Source organism: Adiantum capillus-veneris, chromosome 6 (assembly GCF_014529385.1).
Source record: "Adiantum capillus-veneris isolate H3 chromosome 6, ASM1452938v2, whole genome shotgun sequence".
Classification (NCBI taxonomy): Eukaryota; Viridiplantae; Streptophyta; class Polypodiopsida; order Polypodiales; family Pteridaceae; genus Adiantum; species Adiantum capillus-veneris.
Genome location: NC_140936.1, coordinates 150,539,979 through 150,557,423, shown reverse-complemented (window position 1 = coordinate 150,557,423; position 17,445 = coordinate 150,539,979). Strand labels below are relative to the sequence as shown.

Here is a 17,445-nt window from a genome sequence, read left to right as displayed (position 1 = left end):
AACTCATTCATGCCTCCTACTTACCGAAAGGTGCGTTGCTCATATGCAGCAACTATTCATTCATCGAGCGTCAAATCTGGCAAGGGGAGTGGCCCTTGAATGGCTCGCCTACAATTGGGCAATGTCATGTGTTGAGAGGCATGGCTTACACTCCTTGGGCATGGACCATGCCTACCCTCATCCAGGACAGCAGGGATGTTATGTGTGATCATGATCTACGTGCTATCTCAATAGTAATGCAAGCGGCTTGATGATGAACACTTCAACCTCTCCACGGCTGCATACAAGCACTAGCCTGCAACCTCGGACAGTTTTGTTTACGGTGCCCAAATAAAGTAGGCCTACTGTTGTATAACTGTTTTAATTTTTGACTATTTGGTGTTGGGTTGGTCACTGTATGTAGCGTAATCTGACCTTCTTGACATACGAGGCTTCTGACCTTCTTTTCTTCACTTTGTATCAATTGATTTACCTAATATGTGCACCCATGTTCTCTATTGTCTACACAGGGTACCCAAGCACAGTTTATGTACTGCTTCTCTTTGGGCAAAAATTCCAAAACCTTCTTTCCCTTGTATATTTATTCTCCCATAGAAATCTGCATTCTCCTTGCTTATAGATCCTTGCATGATCTTTATCGTCTCTGGTGCTTTATTTTGAACTGCCAACCTGTTTCATGCTTGTTCTTAGACTTTGAGATTTGTACACGCCTGGAAGTGGATGCTATGATGCAATGCTTGATGCTATGTTTTGAAGGACTGTCATGGACCATGTGTGTAGCCTTCATAGCCATTTTGCTTGCATATTGTATGTGGTGCCTGCCTATTGTGCCTACCTTGTCGTCTGTGGAGGATATTAACGATGTTAAACATAAATGCTTGTCCTCCTTGAGTATGAACCATGCTTTATATGCTCAATTTTTGTATTTGGGTTCTGAATATTTTGCGCTAGGAGTTTCAAGGCCTTGGAGGTGATGCCTTCCCGCACTGTTTTGTAGCCTTATATGCACCTTACATATGATGGTTGCACTTGGGCTCTTGCTTCTATTACCATTTACATGTGGTAGTGATGTGTGTGAACACACTAGGACCGCCGGGGCATTTTTTCCCTCTTTAGGAGGTTTTTTCCCCCGTGCATTGTATATACGCCCATCACTCTAGGGCTATCTATCTTTACATTGCACACTAAGTAACACACTCTCTATTGTGTGCCTTGAGCTTCCTTCGTCTTCTCCAAGCTGCGTGTGTTTCTCTGCAACCCTAATTCCAATAATTGGTATCAGAGCAGGTCACGTCCTCCCGGGCTTAGTCGCCATTTGCTCCAGCACACGCCTGCTCACTTTCTACGATTTTGGTGAGCTTTGGCAAGCGTTCGTAGGTCGAAAAATATTTTGAGTAAGCTCGTAGAGCTTGGTCTACTTAGAATTTTGATTTGGGCTCATTTCGGCCTCCGTTTCCACTACAAGCAGTACTACACAGTCTATTTCGTCCTTTTGTGCAAAATTTTTGTCAGTGCTATTTTCTGCATAACAGGTGCCTTATAGTCTTCTACGGTTTGTGCTATATAGCACAGGTTGTTCCCACTCCGTTTCTCCTATTTTCGGGCAGTTTTCACATCAGGTGCAACATTTACCATGGCTGACAACAACAACACAGATGTGTTCAAGATGTTTGCTGCTAAGGACAGGTTGGATGGGGACAACTACCCTATGTGGGCTTATATGATGCAACATGTTCATGTGTCAAAGGGTGTCTGGAACATTGTGTAGGGCATTGATGTACGTCCTGGTTCTGAGGATGTAGGCGATGTTGAGGATGTTGCAGGTCTTGCGCAAGGATTGCTGCTGTTAGAGTTGTTTTGCCTACGACAGAACAAGCTCATTGGGATGTAAAGGATGCGCAGGCTCATGCATTGATTGCGTTGTCTGTGAAGCGCACCATTGTTCCTCACATCCGTTCAGCAAAATCTGCAAAACAGGCTTGGGATATTTTGGCTGGTCTTATGCAAGTCGCAATGAGGCTAAAATTGCTTTGCTGCGTAAAGAGTTGGAGTCAAAGATTATGCATGAGGAAGATGATATGGACACTTTCCTTGCTAGTGTCAAGGATATCAATGAGCAACTTATTTCTGCAGGTGAAGTCATTTCAGATAGTTCCCCTGTGCAGACTGTTCTTGATGCCTTACCAGATTCTTACCAGACTTTTGCTAGTACTTGGAGACTTATGACCCAAGGAAATCCAGAAGTTGTCAAGTTTGATGCATTATGCACATTGCTGTTGCAAGAGTCGCTTTCCAGAAAAAACAGGACTAGACAGCGTGCAGTTGAACAGGCTTTTATTGCTTCTCAAAGAAAGGGTGGTAACAGTAATGCAGCCACTTCTTATGGTTCTACTGCAAGTGGCAAAAATTCTGTTCCTAATGCTTCTGCTGGCAGCAATTCATCTAGAAATTCTGGGGATAAGGGCAAAAAGAAGATGCGTTGTCATTATTGTAAAGCCAATGATCACTTGATCAAGTCGTGTCCTAAGTTGAAGGCCAAAGAGGCTAAGAAGAAAGAGGGTGGTTCCACTGCAAATGCTGGTTCCACTACAAATGAAGCCATTGTTGAGTCTTCTGTGAAAGGAGACTATGTTGCTGATGTTGATGCAGAATGGGCTTTTAGCGCAGAGTGCACTTACAATCATGCTGTCCATGATGCATGCTTGTCAGTTGCTGCAGATTCACATGTGTGGTATTTCGACAGTGGTGCTACAAAGCACATTACCTCACATCGTGAATTTTGTACCTCTCTCCCGAGTCTGTCCCTCATGGGAATTCAGTCACTTGTGCCAACAATGCCTCTTATCCAGTTCAGGGAGTTGGAAATATTGTGCTTACTGCTGCTAATGGCAGTTCTTTCACACTTGTTGATGCACTTTTTGTACCTGGGATCAAGAAGAATCTCTTGTCTGTATCCTAACTTGCTAGACTTGGACTTGTAGTCAAATTTGTGGATGACAGATGTACAGTTCATGATCTCAGTTTTGGTGATGAAATTGTTGCATCTGGCCTTTTGTGCCGTGGGTTGCATAAGCTCACTTTGTATGAAAAGTGTGGACAAAATTTTGCAAATGCTGTTGCAGATTCAAGGGCTATTTCAGATGTAAAAATTTGGCATGCACGTTTTGGTCATCTGAATTTTGCCAGTTTGCTGCATTTGCCCAGTTTGTGCATTTGCAGAAATCTGATATGGTTGCTTCTTTGCCGCCTCTTGAAGCACCTGTCAAACATGTTTGTGAAGGCTATATTTTGGGTAAGATGCAGCGTTCCAAAGGATGGTTCAGTTCGGGCCACATGCAGGTTGCAGCTTGTGCATAGTGATGTTTGTGGGCCCATGCAAACTCCGTCCTTGGGAAATTACCTGTACTTCGTCACTTTCATTGATGATTACTCTAGGCATGCATGGGTATTTTTGCTTAAAGCGAAGTCTGAAGTTTTTATGTGCTTCAAACAATTTCTGGCTATGGCTGAAAATGTCTCAAAATGTACTATGGGCACCCTCCGTTCCAATCAAGGGGGGGAGTATATGTCTCATGAATTTAATGCATTTCTGGCTAGTCATGGGATAAAACACCAATGTACAGTGCCTTATACACCTCAGCAAAATGGTGTTGCTGAGAGGAAAAACAGGTCACTGACGGAAATGGCACGATGTATGGTCAAAAGTCAAGCTTTACCGCATTCTTTATGGCTTGAGGCCATCATGTGTGCCACTTATGTACTAAACAGGTGTCCTACAAAAGCTTTGCAGTCTATTACTCCATATGAAGCATGGCATGATAGAAAGCCTTCTATTGAGCACATGCGTGTTTTTGGTTGTTTGGCATATGCTTTGGTGCCGCAAGCGCAGCGCAGAAAATTGGATGATAAGGTTGTCAAATGTATTTTTGTTGGTTATAATGTTGAAAGCAAAGGTTACAGGTTGTATCATCCGCAAACAAAACATATTCTGGTTTCTCGGGATGTAGTGTTCGTGGAAGATTCTGTTCAGCCCTTGCTGTCATGTACTAGAGACAGTAATGTAAGCTCACAGGACATTTATGACACTTTGTTGCCTCTTTTCAGCGGTGGAAATACGAATGTAAGTTCCAATGAGGTAAATGTACAACCTATGGGGGTTTCTGTTAATGTTCTAGATCAGCCTATACTGATGCAGATGTACATGATGTACTTGATGAGGAAAGGGCTGAAAATGAGCAGGCTAGAGGTATGCCAAAATGGCTGGTGCACACTTTGCGTGACAGTAAATTGGATGCACCTTTGTCTAGTCGTACTCGTTCAGGCTCTCGCCATGCATCTTATGCATCAGATTGTTATGCTTTGGCTGTGTCTAGTTTACATGATGTTGAGGAGCCTCTGGCTTTTGATGAGGCACAGAATTCAGAAAATTGGATGGCTGCCATGCAGTCAGAATATGAAGCACTCATAGAAAATGACACATGGACTTTATGTGATTTGCCTCATGGAAAAAAGGCCATCGGTACGAAGTGGGTTTACAAGTTGAAACGCAAGCCGGATGGTGAGATTGATCGCCATAAGGCTCGACTTGTTGCAAAGGGTTATGCACAGCAAAAAGGCATAGATTATGAAGAGACTTTTGCTCCCACTTGTCGTATGACTACTGTGCGTTTTCTATGTGCATTGGCAGCTCATTTTGGTTGGGATGTACATCAATCAGACATTGTTACTGCTTTCTTGAACGGTGACATATTTGAGGAAGTTTATGTAACGCAGCCTCGCGGTTTTGTCATAAAAGGACAAGAGGACAAAATGTGCAAATGTAAGAAGGCTTTGTATGGGTTGAAGCAATCTCCTCGTGCTTGGTATGAGAAAGATGACACTCATTTGGTTAAACGAGGCTTTCATAACAGTCCAACAGAAAGCACATTGTATGTAAATCGTGAGGATGATGTACTTCTCATTGTGGTTCTTTATGTTGATGATTTGCTGATCTCACTGGACCAAATGAGAGACATATTGCTGAATTTAAGGCTGATTTGAATGCTACTTTCAAGATGAAAGATTTGGGGCTGTTGCATCATTACTTGGGTATACAATTTAAGCAGTGTGATGGTGGTATTGCCTTGTGTCAGAAAAGTTACATAGAGACATTGCTATGTAAGTTTGGACTTGAGGATTGCAAACCTATTGCCACTCCCATGGAAACAGGTTTGAAGTTGAGTCTACATGATGTTGGCGATCCTGCTGATGTCACTCTTTACCAAACTGCTGTTGGCTGCCTCATTTATGTATGCAACACGAGGCCGGATATTCAGTTTGCAGTTTCACAGGTCAGCAGATTTATGCATAGCCCAGGGTCTAAGCATTGGCAAGCTGTCAAGAGGATTTTCCGCTACCTTAGTGGCACTTTAAAGCTTGGCTTGTTTTATCCCAAGGGGAGATCATTGCCGCCAGACTTACATGCTTTTTCGGACTCAGATTGGGCTGGTTGTTTTGACACGCGAGTGTCCACAAGTAGTTTTTGTTTCATGCTTGGCAGTTCATATATATCATGGTTGAGCAAGAAGCAACCTACTGTGGCCACTTCGAGTTGTGAGGCTGAGTACAGGGCAGTCTTCACAGCTACGGTTGAGTGTGTATGGCTCAGACGCCTTATGGCCGATTTAGGTGCTGGACAGGACACTGCCAACACTATCTACACTGACAGTCAGAGCGCATTGGCAGTTGCGAGGAACCCATTTTTTCATGCTCGCACAAAGCACATTGAGGTGCATTACCACTATGTCAGGGAGAGGCTATGAGCAGGAGAGATCAGCTTGGCTTATGTGCCAACACAGGACAACCTTGCAGATCTTTTCACAAAGGCATTGTCTCGTGAGAAGCTTGAAGCTTTTTGGAAAGCTTTGGGCTTACTCCCCTTTGTGGACTGATCCTGTCCTCAGGGCATGGCACTTCCCTTTACTCATGTGCAAGCTCTTGTTCACCGCATCACTCCAAGGGGGATTTGTTACCATTTACATGTGGTAGTGATGTGTGTGAACACACTAGGACTGCCGGGGCATTTTTTCCCTCTTTAGGAGGTTTTTTCCCCCGTGCATTGTATATACGCCCATCACTCTAGGGCAATCTATCTTTACATTGCACACTAAGTAACACACTCTCTATTGTGTGCCTTGAGCTTCCTTCGTCTTCTCCAAGCTGTGTGTGTTTCTCCGCAACCCTAATTCCAACAGCTTCCTATGAAAATACACAACCCCTTGGCCTCATGCACTATGCAAAATAACACTACATGAAGCATGAACCCTTTGGGCCCTATCTTTCCTTCATTTTCATGTAATCCATTTGCATCTATTATGAATGCCTTGGGGCTTACAAAACGAGCTTGGGTATTGCACACTATATTGTGGCACTGTTACAACACCTAGCATAGATACAGGCACACGACTACATTTTCAGGCTATGGTTACCTAAATTAGTGTGCTTTAGTAGATTAAGTTTGTCTAAACTATGTCTACTATGTTTTCTTGCCTTTGCAAGACGCTAGCAGTTGAGATGCATCCCTTGCCCTCCTTGGGTATGTGTCCCTCTCTATTGCCCCTCCACCTATGGTGGAAGGTCTGCTCCTCTGCCATTAGGGGAATTTTGAGGTCACTTTTGTGCCCTGTAAGAATATGTAGAGAGAGAATATATACTTTATTTAAAAAATAGTGAAATGTTTGTAAAAAGGTGAATTTGCGTCCTTTTTACCTCCACCGAAACATGTCATTGTCAAATCTTTCTAGGATCTTTCGTATTCTAAAAAATACTCCCTCCAAAACTAACGAAAACTTCAGTTCTGGCCCAAAATTCAAAATTTCCAAAAGCTGAAACAAACCTTTTCTGTGTCGTCTTCTTCCTCGTATCTGCACAACTTTTTCCTATAGTACTATCTCTGACAAATACTGTTAACAGACTTCCATGAGGAAGAGAAGAAGCTTATACCATCTACACATTGAGCTAAATGAAGAATATTGTCCAGTGCGCAAGAGAAACAAATGTGCAGAGGTGTCCTCGTCCATATTTGAAGCAATGCGGCAAGATAAAAAAAATCACATTGATCTCTGGACTGATGGAAGATTGTATCCAGTGGACCCAATGACAAAGAGCACTCCCCCATTCTCAAATTGTTCATCTTTGATAAAATTTGTGGGTGATGGTCAAAGAGGGTTGCTGGGTTATACAAAGAGTCTTGCGGCAGAGAGAGATATTCTTAAGTTAGAAGATCATTTGACCAAACAAATGATAAATACTCTTAAACAACAATTTGAGGAATGTAAAGAGAGCAACGAAAAGCTACAAACTCAGCTCAAACAAGCTAGAAGCAAGAATACAATGTTAGGAAACAGACAAAGAGAAAAGAAGTTAAAGAACATTGAAGCCTTGAGACGTGGTGGAGGAGGTTGCAGCAGGAGAATCAGAGCAGCAAGGTATTGTTATTTTATATGATTCTGCTTATGTTAGGTTGTTAATCTTTTTGTTAAGTTGTATTATGATTCTGCTCCACATTATTATGCTTATGTTATTGTTATTATGCTATTGTTCTTTATTAAATGATTAATATTCAGTTAACTTTAATTTAGTTTGTTTATTTTGTTGGTGTCATTTGGACAATAATCAGTTAATTTTGTACCTTTTGATTTAGGACTTTGCTACAACCAAACTCTGCATCAAACATGGAAATGGCAGCTAAACATTATTGTGATGTTTTACCTCTCAAGGTTGCCAAAAATATTTTCACAGAGAAGAAGTTTAAAAAGGCAAAGGAGCAGTGCATTGAGGGATTTTTGCAGAGCTCTTGCTTGGACAAGGAGGATGTGCAATATACTATGGATAAGGTAGGCATTAGCAGAGATGGTTATAGCAAGCTGTTCAGAAATATGAAGTCAAGGTTAAAGCAATGTAAGGTCAGGTCCTCTTTGCTTCCAAAGCCATCCATTGTGCAGCAGGCAAGGAAAAAGATCAATGAGAGGATAATGGAGATGTTGGGTGAGCCTCACCACATTCATGGTACCTATCATGGTAAAAAGAGGGATCTTCAATTTGACGAGTTCAATAATATTTTCCTTGACTTGAAGACACTTTAGAAGGAAATGATCAGATTCTATGAGCTAGAGCATATAGAAGCAAATGGTGTTGTCAGTTTTGTGATAAAGCTTGATGAATGTGAGATTGTTAAGAACATAAAAATTGAGAGGATTTCCATAACTTTAATGAATAGAGCATTGAAACCGAAGGATACCAAGTACTTCAGCGTGCAATCGGAGAAGAATGTCTGGTGGCTAGGTGCTTTTGAAGTAGAGAGTGAAGACTTTGATGTTCTGGATTGGGTTTTCCATCAAACAACAATACCCGAAGTCATTAATGCACAAGAATTAGGGGAAGAGCTTGAAGTTGAAGGGTTTGGAAGTTACAGGGTGGAATGGCACATGGGAGGAGACCTTAAAACCCTTAAATGTATGTACAATGTCTCCAAAGGAGCTATGGCAAAGAGCCCTTGTCTGTATTGTATGGCATCAGCAAAAGAATGTAATCCTGCAAATTGGAACAAAGCACCCAATAGGCATACTCAAGATCCAAACTTCAAAGCAGTTTTAAATATTCCACTTGCTAATGTCTACATATGCACTCTGCATGCTCTTTGCAGAATTGTGGAGAAAATTGTACATCTGTATGTGGGGTTTGCCTGGAAGTTACAGCCAAAAGCAGCTAGAGATGCTGCAATCAAATGTATTGAAAGGGTTTTATCAGAAATTGGCCTTCACAGTGGTAAGGTTAAGATTGAAACAGACCTGAAGAGGTCTTCAAATGGAAACAATGTGCCTAGAAAGGTATCTGTTGGTGGTGTGAAGGCCAGAGCTTTCCTAGGGTTTCATGGCAAACTAGGAAAGGTAAATGCCAAGAAGGGTTCATCCAATGTGAAGTATAACCAGTGGAAAGCTCTCCACAATGCCATCAAAGATCATGGTCTTGAAGGTACATCAAGAAACAAAAAGGCAGAGGTATGGGAATCACTAGACAAAGTATTTTCCTACTGTGATAAGACATCCTGGGGCAAAAATGATCTGCCAAATTTCAAGAAAGTGCTCAATAACTTCAGAAGTGCAATGAAAGATGCTTGGGATCAGGAATTCACACATTACATGGTAAGTTTTTTATTTATTTTCTGACCTTTTTAATATGTACATACTTTTAGTTTGGAAGCATATGATTAATCTCATCCTTACTAATTATTGACACACTTTTACTTTGCCAGCATATAATTTACAATCACACTCCCTGGTTTGTAAAGAGATGGGGCTCCCTGTCCATATGGTCTACACAAGGCATGGAGAAATCCCATTATCAAGCAAGAACCAAGTTTTTCAAGCATACAAGACATGGAGGAGGTGCAGTGAAGGCAAACAGCTTGCTTGAGGTTTTCCAATGGTTCTATAGACAAATATGGCATAGAACCAGATCAAAAATGACAAAGAAAGCACTACTGAACTCAGATTTAGCAAATGCCTTACACAGGAACAAGCAGAAAAGACAAAATTCATATAATAGTTCATCTGCAAATGAAAAATTCTTACAATGGCTAGCTACAAGAGAGAGACAAGGTAGAAAGTGGGCCAAAGTACAGGTTTGAGCAAAGTCAGTCTTTTGATGAAGGTACATCAACTTCACCCCTAAACTTCAGAAACTTCTGCTTATTGTAGCCTATCATTTGTCTCTTGAGGTCCCCAAAGTGGGCAAGTACATAGGATGCCATTGTTGCAAAATAACCAGCTCTAGAACTAGTAAGGCCAGGGAAGAATCCAAAAATTCTGATGGCTTCCTCCTTTTCCACCAATATTAACTTCTCTAACCCTGGAGGAAGCTGATATGAACCAACAACCTTTGCAAGTGCTTTAATTGCAAGCATTGGCAGCAATGGTTCTCTTGTAAACTTGTTATGGAATATAATGACAGTCTCTTTGTTGAGCTTCCCAATAAAGTGTCCCAAGCTCTGGTTCCTTCCTAAATTTAAGGGTCTGGAACCCTTCCCCCTGCCAAGGAATTTGTCTGTGTCCAGTATTTCAATCTGTAAAAATATGTCTTGGTTAATTGTTCAGCACATTAATAAGACAGGGCAAAATGGTCATTAACATACCTTAGGAGACTCATCCTCCTCAAACAAGGCAGGTTCCCATATATCAATGGATCTAGTTGGCCTTACTTCATAATCTCTGGTCTTTTCCTCTCCCATATGCTCTATTTTAAGCCTTTTTTGGATCTCATTGAACTCCTCTTCAGAAGGTACACCCTGTTGCTCATATCTCAGAACAATGTCCTGCACATGCTTTCCAACACTTGAGCTGTCAATAAAATTTTCTGCCTCTGTGTCCAAGACTGCTAAGGGGCAAGGTGAGTAATCAATAAATCCTATGTCATTAGATCCCCACTCAGCCAAAACTGCCAAAGCATAATCTTCCCTTAGATAAAAAAGATGATGAATGTCATTCAGCAAAACATATTCCTTTTTGTTAACTTTGTATGTGGGAAATGTTGCTGTGCAATGCAAAGGATCAACATCTTCATCCTGAATGTCAACATTCTCCACTTTAGTGATGTTTTCTGCTTTAAATTTTGCAATGTCCAGCATCTCAGTGCTTTGTAGCTTCTCTTCCTCTTCATGGAACTCCATCTCTATCTCCTCTTTCTCCTGGTCCTCCTCAGCCTGGGAAATCTGCTTTGGAATCTCTTTGCCCTCTGGTGTTGGGAGTACACTGAAGAAAATGGTAAATCCAAGGTTATAATCTACCAACTGGCAATGCATATTACCATGAAATTTGCAAGGCTTTATGATCTTTTGCTAGTCTGGATGAAGGCTTGACCACTTCTTTGCAATACCTGTCCTTGACAAGCTACCTGCTTTGCATATATCAACAAAATGAACAAGATTGTCAAGCCTGTGATCTCTGATCAATTCTGTATATATCTCTTTCAAGTCACTAATTTGTGTAGAGAAGCCATCCACAAGTGCTTGAAGATCAAAGGCAGCATTAAAAATCTGTTTAACACTTTGAAATCTTGTAAGTTCATTAACTTTGTAAAGAAAAGACATCAGCCTGTCATCAGCGGTCTCTTGTATATCCTCTGTATCCATTATGACAATCCACAAATGCTCAGCTGAAAAAGAGAAAAGAGAAGTCTATCAAGACATTAACCACCCTTCTTTATATCAAGTCTACAAACAAATTAAAAGCATAAAATTAAGCGCACAAATAAAGCGCAAGAAAAAAAGAATTACATAAAATTGTCACATGCTAAGTTTGTCACTTGCTATGCGAACTGTGAGGGGTTAAGAGAAACTCGGCACTCACTAACTACGCGCACGGAGTGACACTTGGTACGCGATTTCCTATTGCTAGGAAGAGGTCGACGGCTCCCAAAATCGCGCACGGGGTGTCGCGGTGTGTCGCTTGGAGGGTTGGAGGCTGAATTTCGAAGCCTTGTGAATGACAATAAGCGAAAAAACGGGTTGGGTAGGTTCTTTTTATAGCCAAAAACGCCGCCTCGGGGGGTGTGCAAATCGGTTGCCGCCTCGAAGTGTGGTCCAACGGCTAGTATGCGCCTAGGGACTTGCGCAAAGCACCCTATATAAACCTCCTCAGAGCCCAAACTAAGCGCATTTTGAAGGAGGTTCTACCCGGATCTCGCACTTCCACAACCCAAAATTTCGAGCTCTTTGACCGTCACCCCGTGCGCGATATTCGTAAGTGTGAAGACTTTGCCCCCTTTGTCATTTCGCGTACGGAGTATCAAAGCAATGTGTTCCACTATGTCCACAAGTGTGATCATATTTATGATGTGTACCGCAATGTGTGCCACTAGTGTGAGGATTGTGCTCCCTTTGTCATTTCGCGTACGGAGTGTCACCGCAATGTGTTTACGATGTGTACCGGAATGTGTGCCACTATGTCCACAAGGAGAAGTTTACCATGCATACAATGTGTGCCTCTGTGAACCGCTTGGCACTCTGTCACCCCGTGCGCGATCATCGAAAGTGTGAGGACATTGGTCCCTTTGTGATTTCGCGTACGGGGTGTCACCGCAATTTGTTCCACTTTGTATGGAAATGTGTGCCACTATGTTGAAAAGGAGGAGTTTACTTTGATAAAGTAATAATAAAAATTAAATATACATCGTTTACTTTTTTTACTAATGTTTTTTGTGTAACAATCATTCCTATCCCTTTTGAAGATGGCAAGGACCAAGAAGACTGCAAGGAAGGTTGATAAGCCTCTATCCAAAGATGAAGAAGAAGCTCAGCCTAGCAAAGCTTCAGCTGGTACTTCCAAACCAAAGAAGAGCACATCTCAGAGGAAGGACCCTAAACCAAGCACACCTGACCCTCAACCAAGCAAAAGAAAAACTACACATCAGAGGAAAGCTTCCAAGCCACTGCAGCTTAAGCCTCTCCTTACAAAGAGAAAGTTCAAGTAGGGGGTCAAATGTCTAAGAGAGATAAGGAAGGCCATAAAGGCCATCAATCTTGCAATTCCCAAACTGCCCTTCCAAAGACTATGCAGACAAGTTGCAGAGGAGTACAAGATTGACATGAGGTGGACTAGAACTGCATTGGCATGTATCCAGGAGGCTTCTGAGGACTTTATGATTGAGCTTTTCCAAGATGCCTATATCTGTGCAGCTCATGCCCATAGGGTTACTTTGATGGACAAAGACATGATCACTCTCAGGAGGCTGAGATACAGGTTTTCAAGAATGTTGGAGCCTGTCCCTATGCATGATATTAAGGCCTTTAATATTCTCAACATTCCTCCATGGAGGAAGCCCAAGGAGCCTGAAGTAGGAGTAGTTGATATTACTGAAGAAGAGGAAAAGGAAAGGAAAAAGAGAGCAAAGGAAGACAAGGAAATTGCAGAGAGAAAGGAGCTTGACCTGTTGGAACCTCAGTTAGTGCCCCTCTTGAGGAGTGTCAATCCTACTGGTTTTGTTGTCGCTCTATTCAGTGAGGAGGATCCTAGGGAGGATTAAAATTCACTTGACTCTGAGACCTTGGAAATTCTCAAGGACTGGACCAAGGAGATGAATTCTCCACTCCTTATCACATGCCTCAGGTTGTTTTTGTTTTCCTCTGTATTTTTGTTTATAGCAAGAACTCTTTATATAACAATATCTTGTACCAGGTTAATGATGCATACATATGAGCCAGACCTTCAACAAAAGGTGGAATTTTTAGACCCTTCTATCTCCCACTTTCTCAGGACAGAGACAAATATTAGAGAGCTCACAAAGTGGTTGATTCATGTGGACTTGGAAATCTGTGAAATTTTCTTGATTCCTTATCATGAGAGGTAAGTTTCCTACCTACACCTTGTGAAGAGAATTTACTAATTCATGTTAGAAGGCTAACTGAGGCTTGTTTTTATAGCTCACATTGGAGTTTAATTGCAATTGATATTGTGAAAAGAAAATGCTACTTTGTCAATTCTCTTGCTGGAGTACATGGTCAAGCAAAATTGTAAGTATAGTAGCAGACACATTTTGTAAACCACAAGCAGAACCTCAAGCACATACTTTTAATAAAGAATTTTGGACAGTGCTGCTACAAGATTTATAGAGACACTGGAGAATTGTCCACCCATGCCAAAGATGCTGACTGAAATCCAATTTTCAGTTGTGAAGGTTGGAATTCTTTATGCTTTGTTCACTTCAATGGATTATCCTCAAATATTTTTTCCCATAAATACATGTAATGAGTTGCAGGTTCCAATCTAGCCTGAAAGCCATTCATGTGGATGGAGGGTAGTGACAAATGCCAAGCTCCTCTTGGACTTCATATACTGCAATGACAATCAGAATATAGAAGTATAGCATATTTCATATTTGCCAGCTGTATTTTTTCTCATTTTATTGTTCCTAAAACTTGCTTTCTATTGCCTTGTATAGATCAACAGAGAGTGCTATAGTGAGAACCATGTATGGTTGACAAGAGCAAAGATTATCAAGTATATGATTGAAGCAAATGGACAACTGCAAGAGGTATTTAAAGATGATGATGTTGAAGAGAAGGGGAAAGCAAAGCTAGAAAAGGCAAAGGGGAAAGCAAAACTAGAAGAGGAAAAGGGAAGTGAAGAGGAAGAAGAGAGTGGTGAGCAGGAAAAGGCAAGTGAAGAGATGGATGATAAGAGAAAGAGGAAGCAGCCCTCAAGCCCTCCTGCCAAAGAGCCCACAAGAAAATCTCCCAGGACAAAAGAGCCCACTGCAAAAGCACCAACCCCATTAAGCAAGTCCCCTAGGGACAGGAAAACTCCTGGCAGAAAACTATTCTAGCTTTTTGTAGCCCACTCTAATTGTAGCCCACTTGTATCAAGCTTCCCACTTGTATCCAATTGTCTATTCTATAGCCCACTTGTATCCAATTGTCTATTCTATAGCCCACTTGTATCCAATTGTCTATGTAATTGCAAATATTTGAAATTGAATACATTTTGATCACTTTGTTTTAAGACTCTGTTACAAAATCAAATCATTGAAGTAAAATCATTGTTGGAAAAGTTGCATTTCAATAACAAAATAAAGATCCTTTTAGATCTTTATTTCAATAAGATCCTTGCAGGTCATGTGATACAAAACAAGATCCTTGCAGGTCATGTGATACAAAATAAGATCCTTGCAGGTCATGTGTTACAAAATTGCCTTGAAGGATGTTTAAGGCACCAAATGTACAATGCCATCCAAGATGTCCTTGCACTGTAGCCTCTTTTCATTCCTTTTTGATACCTACAAAAACAGTCCAAGTTAAATAAAGAACCAATAAGAGAACAAGAGACTTTTAGGGATAACAGTTACCTTTCCACCATTTATTTGAAAGCAGAATGTTGTGGGCAGTTCAATTTCATCATTTTGCAGGTCCAATCTCAATTGATGTAAGCTACACATGCCTCTTATCTTTACAATTGACAGATGATCATTGTTTACCCATATATCAATGTCTTCTATTGGGCTGTCAATGAAGTCCTCCATGTCTTGATCAAGTGGAGTTAGCTGACCACCAACATAGTGCCATCTTCTGTAATAAAATGACATAATGAAGTTTTGTGTCCCTATCATGTATTTGCAAGCAATTGAGCCAGCTTGCACATTACAAGTGATTCCATTCACTGTTTTGGTGTTCCAACCCTCATCCACAAATTCAAGTACATTTGCTGAGTTTAAAGTCTTCACTGAAAACATTGTTCTAGATTTTCTAACTTCAGCATTAGAGAAGAAGTCTACAAAAACTGTAATGAGCATGAATATAGAAATTCTACTCTGTTTGCTAGCTATGTTTGCTTTCAAACACTTTTGAATCTCACAAAACAGTTTGCACCTGTAGCCCTCACTTGTATTTGAGCTAGGGAGTGACCATTCTCCACTTTTGAAATCAGGCAAGTCTAGCTTGGTTGTGGCTCCAAGTTCTCCAGTCCTTCTAGGTGGAACATATAATGGTCAAAGAAGAATATTCCATTCTCTGCCAATGAACCCTTAGTCCTTCCCTTGTATATTTCTTCACCAATTGATCCATGACACACATCCAGAATATTTATAACACATTCTACTGGCTGCCATTCCATAATGTTTGAAGGATACAAATCTGTACAACAAATAACCTTATACAACATGCATTACAAATAAGGATTTAAGTTAAGAGACTTACAATTTGGTCTATGTAATTGCAAAGCAGAACTCTTTGAGTCAATATGCAGATCTTTATGCATGTACACATGCTGCACCAGCACCTCTTTGATTGATTTTTTGTTGTCGCCAAAGCTGAAATCTTTAACAATACCCTTCCATCCCGCCAAGAAAGAGTTTTTGGTGGAAGACTTTATTCTCTTGTTCTGTTGCATCAGTATCCACATTCCTTTGTGTATAGTTATTGGAATCCATTCTCCATTTTGATCAGTCGTGTTGTAAGTGACAATGGCTTCAATGGAAGTTCTTGGTCGTTTTGATCGTGATGAAGATTCCATGGTGAAAAAAGAAATGAGCAGAGAAGTTTAGCCTGAGTTCAAGAGAAGAATAAGCAGAATGTGCAAAAAACGGTTCAAATCTGGAAAAGATCATGAGATAGAATCCAAACGTTGTTTTATGATGACGACGTGCAAAATGAAAACAATATAATATGAGAAGTACGTCTTTCTAAAAGCGACAGCTATTGAATGCCTTTGCACTTTTACTTGTTTACGTTGCTATTTACCAGCTCAAAGTTGCGGTAAAGATAGAATATTTGCTTTTTTTTGTGAGTTTTCAAAAATAGAGGTTCCGTAACGGAAGCTCTTCAACCATTGGTTGAGACCACTCTCTCTCTACACGCTAAAAGGCACAAAAATGACCTCAAAATTCCCCTAATGATCAAGGATCGGAGCTTCCATCAGACATTGATTGAGCTTGAGAATGCACTTGTTGCATCAGATGAACACACTGATATGTTGCTGCTTAACCTTCTTGATTTACCAACATGGTTTCGCCTTTGCTCTTTGGTGCAAGATAATCCGCATGGTTCTGTACAAAGGCTTGGAGAGTTAGAAGCCAATCTAAAGGTAATTGGCGAGGAGGATGAACTGGAGCACAAGGAATGGGTTGAAAACTCCCCGAATCTCATGAGGAGATTCATGAATAGCCATGGGAAGAATCTACAAAATGACCCAATGGTTCGACAAAGGAAGCGGCACCTTCTCAACGGCTATGAAGAGGTCTCTCTCGCCCCTCAAGCTGAATCAAGTAGCTCCCTCATGCCAACACACGTGGATGAAGAGGAGCTAGAACTTGCCAAGCAAAGTTTTGCAACTAGCAACCCGACACTCAACCTCTCAAAAAAGCCCTTTGAATCGTATAACGACCCATATATCCCTTGCAGGTTTTTGGAGATTATGTTGGGGGATGCACACCACAAACCCTGGACATTGGGTAACTTCACACTCATGGCACCATCTTTTGAGGGACTCCTCTTACTCTTATTAAATGGTAAAGACAAGCTCTCCTTGAACTTGGTTTACAACATGTTCTGGAGTGAAATGCCTCAAACATTATTGGGAGCTATTTAATTAGCCACGCCCTTCACCATGTCAAAATTTGATACAAATAGGTGTAAGGCATCTTAAGGGTGTGTTGTTGGGGGTGAAAGGTGTGATCTCTACTACTGGTAGGGAAACAAACTACACCATGCAAATCTAGAATGTACATTGCCCCTTTATGAAGTGTGGTTGTGAGCATGTGGGTCAGGCTGACCATTGCAAGGATGGGAATAAATTATGGTTCGACCATACATTGTAGATGATGATGCATCATCTTCCTATCTTCTTCTTGGGCTCAAGTTTAAAAATGTCAACTATTGCCTTTCTCTCTTGGATTGAGAAAGAGGCCCAAGAGGCCATA

At 41.1% G+C, this 17,445-nt stretch overlaps 1 pseudogene; it reads left to right on the top strand.

The window, feature by feature from the left end:
• Positions 1–6,357: 6,357 nt before the first annotated feature.
• Positions 6,358–17,031, top strand: LOC147456478 (uncharacterized; annotated as a pseudogene).
• Positions 17,032–17,445: the final 414 nt, after the last annotated feature.